The following is a 13,135-nucleotide window of genomic DNA, read 5'->3' on the forward strand; positions in this document are numbered from 1 at the left end:
AAATGGAAAGTTTGTGATAGTGGGGGCGGCTGGCACCGGCTGTAAAAATGGTGCCCTAGTCGGAATAAACAAATGCCCTAGTCGGAATAAACGTACTCCTTACTATATTATATAAAAGATACTATACTTAGAAACCTATAGTTTCAAGAAAATTCCCTATTTCTTTTAACTATGAATTCGATTAACGAACCAGCTACCTATAAACAGGCTATAAACTGCGTAGATAAAGATAAATAGATAGACGTAATAGTAGCAGAAATATTAGAACTTAAAAGGAGAAAGACCTGGGACTTGATAAGTATAAAGAATACGCCTAATAATTATAATAAAATAAGGGAAGCACTGCTGAGCCCGTATATGTTAATATCAAGCCCGTAAAAGTGGAGTCATGACTCTATATATTCTCTTACTTACATAAGACCCATTTCTTTATAATAAAGCGAGGTCTTAGCGGGCCGAGGTATATATAGTTATATCGTATTAATTTACTAACTTAATTAAGTTAATTACTACCAGTGTATTCGTAGATACCTAGGTTATATAGCCAGCGTATCCATTTTATCCAGGTCTCGATTATCTTAAGCAGCTTCTATCGCCTCCACCTTAAGCCGCCTTAATCGCTTATTAATCGGACCCTTAAAACGGGCAGATATAGCTATATCTGGATACTCTAGTAGGGCCCTAACAGGCTCCTCTGCTTCTTATTCCTTAATATATTCGTAAACCCGATAACTCCTACGCGGAGCCGCGGTTCTAGACTTATATATATCTACCGTAAGCAGGGCGGGAGGTGCTATAAATAGAGGAGCAGTAATTACTTCGTTCCGTTCTTTATTCTAGGTAATCTCGAAGCCCGAAGCAAGTCTCCGTGTACTATTCCTCCTATAGCCCCTAGCGTGACTCGAACTTAATATCTATAGGGCGCCTCTAGGGCGGCCTTTTCCACGAACAAGCATAGGATCTAAGGGCACCTAGGGAGATAAGGTAGGAGGAGTACCTTCGCCTATAGTACTAGCCTTATAGCGATCCAGCCTATTAAGGTTATCGCGATCCTACGCGTTAAGTCGGTCTCGATCCTATTACTAATAGGCATTAAAAGACCGTAACTTAAGAGGCTTGTTATCGCGTATATAGCGGGTAAGCACGTAGTGATAAGGCAGACCGTGGGTCCGTAGAATAGGGTATAGTGGGCAGTCGCCTATAGCCGGCTGCTAACGCTAAGGCTATTAACGTTAAGGCTATTAATAACCCTGATACTCTCTAGGTAAAAAAGGGATTTCGCTAGTTTATAGAATCTAAAGTGCCTATAGAATAAGTTAATAGCGAATAAGGCTAAAGAGAAAGCCTTATATAGTAAACACCACTCTATTACTTCGCTTATTCCTCTTAAGCATAATCTCCTCCTCTTAATTTCTTTACTATAGCTTTAGTTTACGAAACACTATCGCTAAATCGCTAGTCGAAGAGTATAGGAAGGTCTTAAGACTCGCGTAGGAGGACTTTATAATAGATATAGTTAAATACCTAAAGTAAGGGACCTTATTTAGCTAGTAAAGAATAAACCTCTCTTTCTATAGCGTGATCCAGGTATTTATAGTATATCTAATAGCGTTTACTAGGTATACGCTATCCTACTAGAACTCCTTAAGTTACTAATTAAATACGTCCTCCGTACCGCTATTAATTAAGGCATTCTAAGCCTTAAGGAAGGCACGGAACTAAGGGTATCTCTTAACACGACTATCGGCTATTCGTGTTACTACTAGAAAAAAGCTCTTTATTTTGGCGAGGATATTAGCGTTAATATACTAGCGGTATAAAATAAAGTCGATTAACCTTAATTTTAGATTGCTTTTAAGCGCTCTAATTAAGGTAAGTTCATAATCCATAATAATATAGCGTGGCAGAGGGCAAGATATACCTAGGAACTAGAATAGGCAGTTTAACGCCTAGCTATATTAACTTATTTTCTCCCTGTTTAGGAAGGCGCAGGTAACTTAGAACGCCTTACGGAAGGGCGTAATATTATAGATACTAAGTAATAGTATATTAAAGCGGTTAGTTCTATAGGTATAGTTAAAAAGGAGGTGATCGGGCGCTTAACGTAGCAGCTAGATAGAAGATTATGGCGTAATAAAGAGGCACTTAATACGGCCTAGGTTATCTTAAAGGTCTTAGTAAAAGTAATTTGCTTTATTATTAAGTTACTACTAAATTACTAGGCGTTAGCTAAGTTTTAGATATATAGAGGAGTAAAGAGTACCTCGTAAAGCTATTATAATAGGGATCGGCTAGTATACTCGTTCTTATGATATTTAGTAAGTAAGTTTATAATATCCGTATATATAACCTAAAGAGCTGCTTATTCCGGATCTCTAGGGTTTCGGAGCCTCGTTATAATCTATTAAGGCCGAATACTAGTATTCTATATATTAACGACCTTATCCTTAAATATAGATAGCTAGGAGGTTCGAAACGCTAGAAAAGAGGAAGCCTTAGCCTATTCGTGGTTATAGGAAGAGGCTATATCGTTACCGCGACCACGAACTAAATCCACGATCTATTTCCTATCGTGTTATTCCTTAATATTAATCCGAAAAGGGTAGTTCGTTATCTGCGTTAATATCTTCCTGCGCTTAGATTCATAGGCTTAGGAGACTCGAGCTGCTTTAGAATATCCCTTCCTATAGCGAAACGTGATACGAGTCGCTTTCTTACCTATAAAGACGGCCGGATATTGCTTTTTAATAATAAGAGAGTAGCTATTTAAGAAGGCGTGTTCCTGGATAGCCCTCTAAGCCTTAACTACCGAATCGTAGGTCGGGCTAATCGGCGGGGGCGGGCCGTACGGGCGTTCTATCGCGATAGTGGTGATAATCGATAATAAGAAGTAGGATACTGGTGGTTAAAGATTAAAGAAGAGTAATAAAGCCTACCTACGTAGGTAGGCAGCAAGGCGAAGTAGGCGGAATTAATACGATATAACTATATATACCTCGGCCCGCCAAGACCTCGCTTTATCATAGAAAAATGGGTCTTATATGAGCAAGAGAATATATGGAGTTATGACTCCACTTTTACGGGCTCGATATTAAAATATACGGGCTCCGCAGTGTTTCCCTAAAATAAAAGAAGACTACCACGTACTAGGAGGTCGTTGAGTCTTTAGAATCAAATATAATAGCTCTAGTAAAGTTATTTAATATAAAGCTCGGTTAGTTATTCAGGGGTTTAATCAGGTTCTAGGTCTTAATTATCTAGAAACCTTTTTAACTACCTGCCAGCTAGAAAGCTATAAAGTAGCTTTAATACTAGGCGTATTACACGGCTAGAAATTCAGGCAGTTCGACGTTAAAAACGCGTTCGTTTATACCGATATAGATACCCTGATATACGCTATACAATCTATAGACTTCGAGAAAGAAGACGGTTCAGAAAATAATAATATAACTCTCTATAAGCTTAATAAAGCTTTACACGGGTTGAAATAAAGTCCTAGACTCTGGTATAATTACCTGGTTAAGATATTATCTAAGCTAGGTTGCCGGGTCTCTGAATACGATAACGGACCTTTTACCTTTTATAAAAATAATAAAATTAAAAGAATAGAAGAACGAGCTATTCTTTTAGGCCACGTTAACGATGCAGTCCCTCTGAGCCTTTCTAAGAACACTTTAGACTATTTCTTTAAGGAGATATCTAAAGATATTATACTTAAAGACATTAGTAAAATAAATACCTTTCTAGGCCATATAATAAATATAAATCAAGATAATAAGACTCTTGCTATAAGTCAGTTGCCTTATACTAATAAGATACTTAAAAGGTATAATAAACAAAGTCTGAATAGGGTTAATACCCCTTATATACATAAGAAGGTCCTAGTACCAAATCCGGAACAAGCAATAATTAATAATATAAATAAATACCAACAGGAAATCGAGGGTTTATTATATTTAGCCTTACATTCAAGACCACATATAACCTACATAGTTAACTAGTGTTCTCGCTATATAAGTAATCCCTCGCAAGACCACTTTACTGCATTAAATCGAATCTAGGCTTATATAAATATATATCCTAATATTAGTATTTTATATAACTATAATAAAGGAGACCGTAGTATTTACGGTTATTCTGATGCCAGCTTTTCAGATATAATCGAAGATAGAACCTCGACTTCAGGATATATTTACTGTATAGGAGTAAATAACCCCGTTAGTTAGACCTTAACTAAATAAAAAGTCGTTGCTTTCTTAATAACAGAGGCCGAATATATGGCTCTTATAGAAGCTTCTAGAGAAGGAATCTATCTTTATAATCTATATAAAGTTATACTACAGAATCTAGGTCTAGATTCTACTATAAGACGCAATAATAATAATAATAATAATAATAATAATAATAATAATAATAATAATAATAATAATAATAATAATAATAATAATAATAATAATAATAATAATAATAATAATAATAATAATAATAATAATAATAATAATAATAATAATAATAATAATAATAATAATAATAATAATAATAATAATAATAATAATAATAATAATAATAATAATAATAATAATAATAATAATAATAATAATAATAATAATAATAATAAAACTCTCGAGATTCCTATTATCTTAATAGATAGTAAGAGTGTAAAGAAGCTCGCCGAAAAGCCTGAATTCCATAAACGGGTAAAGCATATCGATAGGCAGTATCACTACTACAGGCAAGAGCTACATAATAATAAAATAAAAATCGTATATATAAATACGAAAGTTAATATAGCTGATATAATAACTAAAGGTTTAGCAAAACAGGCCCATAATACTGTTTGCGGTTATATAAACCTAGGTTATAAGGACGATACGTTGCCTGAGTATAATTTGCCGCCTTATAATAATATTAAAGAATTAAAATACTAGCTTTTAATACTTAGTATTCTTAGTTCTTTATAAGGGGATATAACTAGGTTTTTTACCTTCGGGTTTTCCTAGATATCAAAGGTTTTTATGAATTTTCCTTTGAATTATAACATACTATAAGAATAATAAGGGTTTTTAAAATTTTCCGTTGAAGTAAAAAGAAAAGGTTTTTCTAAATATTTCCTCTATATATTCTAGTCTAGATAGACTAGGATTAATGCGCTATAATATAACCATAACCATAACCTGACTAAGCTGCGCTTATTATATAAGAGTCAGCTTACGGGGGGGATGTTGATATTATACTTATAATAAGTAATAATCATAATAATCATAAGTATAATATCTAAGTCAAAATAAACAGTATATAATTATAGCTATATAACTAGACGTCTACTTTATAACCAGCTTGACCTATACCATAATACTATACGTATTATACGTGTATATATACTTGGCTTATAATATATATTATATAAATACACTAGGTATCGTAAATACGATGTCTTGGTTATTACTTAAGCTAATAACGTGGCGTGATAACCGTCGCGTAGGCTATTGACCTAACCGTCGCCACCCAATCTTTCAGGGTATTTTGCCAGCCCCGGATCCAGGAAGAAATCCTAGACGTCAGCTCTTTACACACAATATCAATATTATTATACGCAGCTTCAGGCTCGCATAACAAGCAGTTATCCTACGGATCTACGAATTCAATAGCTATTTGCTTAATTTTCCTCTCTTCCGCGCGTACAGCCTACTACTCGTAGCGCAATTCATCAAAAAAGGTGATTTTAAGGCTATTAATCACCACGAATATAGAGGCGTGCCTTGAATTTAGTAATATAGCCGGATAGATTAACCTTATATTTAAATCCCTATATTAAATCTAAAGGGCGGCTCGGAAAGGCAGAACATAACGGAGTCTTAATGGCTTTAAACGTGCCTATTCTAATAAGAGCCTAAACCTCTTTAGAGGCGGCTATAACCCACTATATCCTGTATAGAGACCTTATTATCTGGCTCTAATTAGACGACTCTTCGGGTTTATCGCGGCGTAGCAGCGGCTTCTTCGGTATATCGAAGCGGTTAAGATAAAGGAAGGCAGAATCAGTATATCGTTATGGTGGCCGGCGGTTACATGACGGCTAAGTAGAGGCTGCCGGCGTGGTAGCTGAAGATAGGGCACCCGCCGTGGATAAGGATAGACGGGTATCCGGCTCTATAGAGCCCTAGGATAGAGGGCTAGCCGCCGTTAAAAAGGCAGCCGGTGGAGGTAGCTATTAAGCAGCTGCTATAAGAGTGGTGGAAGGGCCCGTGGCTCCCGTTACGGGAGTACCACTATTTATAAGCGGCCTGTCTACTATTTATAAGCGTCTTAAACCTATTTAGAAAGGTTACGCGAGCCTGCGTACTAGTCTATATACGCCACGATCTTAGCTGTAGATATCCGGTACCGGTATATATCACGATAGAATTTTTATAGTATTAAGATAGGCCTTAATCGCTATGACTTATACCTAATATTCTATATAGCAAAATCATAGCCATTTTAACTCTTTTTTTATTATATTAAAGTATCTTAGAATGCGTTATGTCCTTTACTTATCCGAAACCCGTAATCCCGGCATCCGCCAATCCGGATAAGCTACTTATAGCCGTTAAGGCGTACTATCATGGCTATAGCTTTAGTGTTATAAAGTTAGTTAATAGAAGACTCTCTAGCGGTATAGCCTCTCGGATTACCCTCGCCTATAACCGCGGTGGTGCGTAGAGGCTATCTAAAGCCGTTATAAGAGGTACTAAAATAACTTAAATTAGATACCTTTAGGCTACCGAGATAGTACTGATTAGGGAGGCGTGGTATTTCTTTATCGGCGATAAGGATTATTATAACCACCCTCCACTTACGTTAAACGTGGCGGCGGTATCGGTAACCGCGAGACTAGATTCGTAATAAGTAATTAGAGTATCGCGGATTAAGATAATAGTCGAGTAGTTATTAGGTATAGGCAGACTAACGGCCTCTTAAATTACTACGTAACTATAGTAAAAATTCAAGTATAATATCGCCGGCGGTCTTATACTTAGCCTATAAGATATCCGTAACTATTAATAGTAGTTATAGCGGGAGAAGTACGGCCCTTTATCTTCGACGTAGTATTTCCTTAAGAGGTTGGAGGCGGGATCGTTAGGCGATTACTATATATATAAATACTTTAACCACGATATAGGCCGTATCGCTATAATCTTTTAGACTTATTAAGACTGCGTTAATTAATAGAGAAAGAATCCGGAGCTTTTAAGTATAGATTATACCTATGCTGTTAGTAACAGCTCCGTGATTATTTACTATAAACTAACCTTTACTTAGGTGAATCGATTTAATATACCTTTTTTTGAGGTTATAGGCGTAGCGGCGGACTATAGCTTCTATAACTGCTATTGTGCCCTAGTATCGAGGGAGACTTAGGAGGACTTTAGATAGATCTATAGCCGGATTAGAAAGGTCTTTATAATCGAGGATATCGAGTTTCTAAGTTCTATTATCACTGATTTCGATAAGGCCCTTAAAAACACGTTAAGTGGTATTTTCCTAGCTATTAATTAATAAATCTGTATATAGTATATCCTAAAGAACGTTAACCTTTATATTAGAAAGAAATAGATTAGCCCTCTCGATGGAATTAGTCTTTTCCTAGCGAGTAAGTTTATAAGCTTTTTGTTAGTGGTTACTCTTACTTATTATATATAGAATATTCTTTGTTTATAGGGTGGGGCTATAGGGCGATAAATTTTTTTCTTATAGTATTATTAGTCCTACTATTGCTTTTTTATCCTAATCTGGACTAGTATATGAAAGCTTTTTACTAACCGAGTATTAGCTATATAGAATTTAGAATATAATAATAACGCGGAATATAACGCTAGCGCCCGCGAAGAAGACTAGGATAACGATCTCGTCGCCTCTTAACTTACCCTTAATCCAGAAATCGCCGTCTTAATTACTAGTAGAATCACGGATAGCGGCTATACTAGAAGATAGTAAAATTTATATATTTCGGTATAGGCGCCGTTTAACGGATCGATTATAGATAAGTTTATAGATTCGTGGAAATCGTGTATGTACGCACTAACCGAGGACGAATTTAACGAGTACTAGGACTCGTTAAAGCGATAGTTTAGCCGCGAATAGATCGATAAATCTTTTCCGCCGCCCTGCTCTCTACTACCCTACTATTTATTATCTTTACTAACCGCCGTATTAGCTCTTATAGATTATCTCGAATAGACTTATTTACCGTATCGTGATTGGTTCTATAATTATATAGTTAAGTATTTCCGTAACTATAGTATTAAGGCTACGAGTTATATAGAGTCCGCTCACGTAGAGCTAAAGACCTATCTTCGCGGCCGCCTAGCTAACCTCGATAAGCTCCTTTCCTAGGTGTATCTAATAGTAACGAAGAAGACTAAGCGGCTAAAGATTAGTTTAGCGGAAGCGGGTAGGAAACACGTAGTAATCTATATAAATCAACCCGTCATTTCTAATCTTATTTTTAAAGTCACGTTTAAGGCTCTAGAGCTTATATAGTAGTAGTATCTGATTATAGACTAGGCGTTTAGAACTCGCTAGCCTCTTCCTAACTATATAGGGACGTTTTAGGCGTAATTCGGGCTACCATGCCGTTATACGATATTATATTATTTAGAGGCTATAACCGGGCTAGAATATACTTAAGTTAATCCTTACTAGCAGGTTAATTATAGCCTGGTATATTTATCTATACCTCTCGCGCTATCCTATTTCTAACCTTTTACTAGTTATTTTAGCCTAAACTACGATAAATACGCGAAAGAACCCGAATCCTAGATCCTCTTCCTGTCTAATCGACTCGGAATTGATTAAGGGAGCTGCCTGCTACTCGTGGCAAGCCGTAGCGGCTATGCCCTCCCGGCACTTAAGTCCCTAGGACTTAGGCGGCTAGGGCTTAAGGCCCTAGGCCTCGAAGTGAGCGCTTATTATCGTAGCATAAGAGGGATTAACTAAGGCCGCGGCGTACGAGAACTGATTTAGTATAGGCCGCTACTGCTGCTGCTATAGAGACTACTCGCGCGTTATTTACTAAGCTTAGAGCCGAGATGGTTTTAGTACTTATTAGTGGGTATCGCTATATACCTTACGGGCAGGCGCCTAGCTAAATATAGTAGCTAGAGTCTTAGCAGGTATATTAATCTACTTAATAGGAGGTATTCTAGGTATATATAGACGTGCCGCTATTAAATTAATAGGCGGCTAGAAGTGAGTTTTAGGTTACGCCGTAGGCGTAGGTAACATAGCGTAATTAGTGGCCTTAGTCGAATAGTTATTTTATAATAGAGAGCGATTAAGTTTAGGGTAGGTTTTAATAAGATAGTCGATTTAGAAATATGCTACTTTACTAGTAAATTTAACTTAATATAGGAATCTCAAGTCTTACTTAGACTTATTTAAAACTTAATACTATAAAAATTCTATCGTGATATATACCGGTATGGGATATCTGCAGCTAAGATCGTGGCGTATACAGACTACTGCGCCGGCTTGCGTAACCTTCCTAAATAGGCCTAAGACCCTTATAAATAGTAGATAGGCCGGTTACAAATAGTGGTACTCCCGTTACGGCAGCCGTGGCAGCAGCTATTATTTTATTCTCTAGGACTAACTAATTAAGGGATGATAAATCTATGGCCGTGGTAGTGCCGGCGGCGCCGGCGGCGCCGGCGGTAGGCGTAATAGTATCGTTAGAGTCATTAGAATCAGAGGAATCTTCATCCGAGTTATTGTTATTAGAGTTATCGGAGTTATCGTTAAAGGCAGCGGCGGTTACTACTAACGTTATAGGAGCTGGAGGCGGTAACTGGCTTATAGCTATAGCAGTACTAGCTAGAATAGCTGCTATAGGCGTTAATTAATATAAAGCTAGAGGCGTTATTATAGGAGGGGAAAAGGAAGAAAAGGGCGTTGTTTTAGGAGAGGCTATTATAGGAGAGGTTTTAAAGGTAATTATAGCAGTAATTATAGCCGACATTATGGCCTAGCCCTGAGCTCGGGTGGTAGTGGCTGCTATAGTGGAAGGAGTAACCTGGGTGGCTACTATAGCTGCCGTTTTAGGCGGCTACGATCGCTGTAGTGATTTATCCACCCCCTCAGAATTAGGCGAGGGAGTCGAATTTTCTATTACTTTCATAGCTACTGCTTTAACCTCTTCCTATTCTACCTATTTAACTCTCTTAATTGCTTTAAGCTATTCCGGCCTCCTAATATCTTAGAACGACTCTATTATTGTATACTGCTGTATTACTATAAATTAATCGTATATCGGCATTACTTTAATAGTCTCTAGGGCGTCTTTTTCGGGATTATTAGGCAGATTAAGCTCTTTAAAAGGCTCTATTAGGATAAGTGGGTCCACGTTATAATCTTTATATAGAATCTTTTCGTTAAAGTTAACGTCTCTTATGTGCAGAACCCTTCCGAGCTTTAGTACCTAAATCCGATAAATATTAGTGCTCTTGTAACCGATTAAATAACCGATATAAGCCCTCTCTATAAGCTTCTTATTCTTCCGGCGGCTACGCTAATAGTTAGTAGTTAATAGATAGGCACGGTATCCGTACCTTTTTAGGTGACTGATTAAAGGGGTGCTGGTGATGCGCTCGATACCTATCTTATTAATCCACTTATCTATATAACCCTTCGGCAATTTCTACCTGAGGTTATGGCGCGGAATTAGATTATACTAGTATATCGCGGCGGCCACGATCTCCGGCTATATATCCTACTAGAAGCCGGACGCGATAGCGAGGGCCTAGGCGATAGCGTATATAATAGCTCCGTGCCGTTCCGCTCTGGTATTCTATATAGCCGTATTAGGTAACGACCTCTCGATCAGGATCCCTTTAGTATAAGCCTAGTTATTAAGATTACTCTGCAGGTCTCGTGTATTATCTAGGCGTATCAGTATACTAGAGTAGTGGTCCTACCTTACCGTTCGTAACTCGAAGGACGACACCGACGGAAAGGCTGACTTAGGGTCCTTTAGGAAGTCCCCCACGATAAAGTGTGTATAGGGGCAGTAGTATAGCATCAGCTTTATAAGGCTATTAAAGGACTCGTTGTTAAAGATGATATTGATATCTATACGCTACTAAGGGCGTGTGGGCCGGTGGTTACGCGATCGTCGTGATACTAGCCTCCGGGCCTTATTATCGGAGCAGCTCTTATAGTCAATTATAAGGGGAAAGTCCCCTCTAGAGACGGCAGTGCTTATACAGGCGGTCGTGATATATTTAAGGGCTTCGGTGCTTACGTGGCCTAGCCGCTCGTGCTATAAATAAGCGTCGGCGACGCTTATAATCGGGGCTCTCGAGCTATTAAAAAAGCTCTGTTATTCCGTTAGTTAGAGGGCAAACTAACCACTTATGTTTTTTAAATTCAGGGTAACGGTCCTACCTTGTTCCTTAATTTCCAACGCCTATTCACCGGTAATAAGCGATCCTGTTGAAAGTAATCGGAAGGCTAATATAAAGGTTATAGAATATCCCTCGATATACGCTATATCCTTTAAAATCAGCGTATACGGTTAACGACCCCGATCTTTAACTTATAGCCTTATAGTGCCGAATCCGGTAACCGGGTCCGACTCTCCTCCGCCGGTATCGACCGTTATAAGCTTTTCCGCGGGCCGGTAGTCTTCTAGAAGGTAATGCCTATTAGTGATATGCCTTATAGTGCCGGAATTAACTAATAGCTTATTTTTAAAGGCTCTAGCTGTTATTAGTATAAAGCTATATATACCATATGATCCGGTTCTATCTTCCGAATCCAAGTCTAAAGAACCGGCGGCCCCGGTGGCCACGAAATTAGATAAATCCTTAGAAGGGTCTTTCGAGGGTAACTTTTATTAACCCTTATTTCCATTACTTTCGGCATCCTTTTTAAGGTTACTTTAGAACCTCTTTCGGCGTTCGTTATCCTAGCAAGCGATAATCCGGTTATAGCGTTCTTCCGTTTCCTTTAATAGCGTAAAGGTCTTCCCTCTTCGGGCCGGTTAATATTCGGGCAGGTCTAAATTAGCTTATAGTAGGTGCGGGCCTTCCGGGATATACAGTAATCGTAGATAAATTCCCTCTTAGCACCATAACCCTATTAATAATCCTTTTAGCGATCCGGTTACTAACCTTCTTTGTCTTTTCCTAGGAACATAGCTATATAAAACGATAATAATCCCGGCTTCCGATCTAAACGCAGAGGGTGCCTATAATATAACCAGGTAGTATATTCGTTAATAACGGTCTCGATATCCGGTAGTTTAGCCTCGTCTTCTTCTGTTAGTATTATAAAAAGCCGGGCTTCTGACCACTCCGGGGAAATCGATCCGATTATATTAAAGAATCCGTTAAGCTAGTCTATCTTTAAATCGATCGCGCGAACCTAATACGTCTTTACCTCTTTATATAACTTACGGAAGTCGTTAAGCCAGCGTTAGTAAGGCATCTTCCTAATAGATTATATATAATCGTCCTAACAGCGCTTAATAAGTGACCTCTAGGCGGCTTTAGTAGGCTTAAGGCGTGCCTTTAGGATTCGCAGGATTTTCTTCAGGTCGTCTTTACCGGCGAAGGACTCCGGGAGGCTCCGGTCCACGGTGATAGTAATATAATCTAGCACCGGCTTAATCACGGCTTTTTCCTGTTTATATTTGTTATGGGCGTGGAGCTATAGCTTATATCTTTAGTCCTAATTACTATCTTTACTTTTGGTAGGAGGGCTAACCTTTTAGAGGCGTTTTAGACGTTTCGTATCGTTAAGATCCGGATCCATAAGCTTCGTGACTTTGTTAGAAAGGGCGACTTCTATTACACGTAGATACCACTATACTAATCCTTAGAAGAGGTTAGTATGACCGAAGTTATTGTGACGTTGTAGATAATAAGGAGAAGGAAAAGGAGGAGGAATTAATAGAGGCGGTTAAAGGGGTTGGTGATAATGGGTAGGCGGACGGGCTAGTGGACGACTCTATCCGTAACAGAGCAGGGACTTAAAAAGAGAGGCTCTAATCGTCACGATTAAGAGCTTTAAAAAGACGGCTTTAAAAAAGAGAGGCATAGAGCCTAGAACTATTAGATCGACCGGAATAAAGGCGTATCACCAGAGCGCCGGG

This window comes from Sodiomyces alcalophilus, assembly GCF_042370955.1.
Source record: "Sodiomyces alcalophilus JCM 7366 unplaced genomic scaffold ACRALscaffold_1, whole genome shotgun sequence".
Taxonomy (NCBI): Eukaryota; Fungi; Ascomycota; class Sordariomycetes; order Glomerellales; family Plectosphaerellaceae; genus Sodiomyces; species Sodiomyces alcalophilus.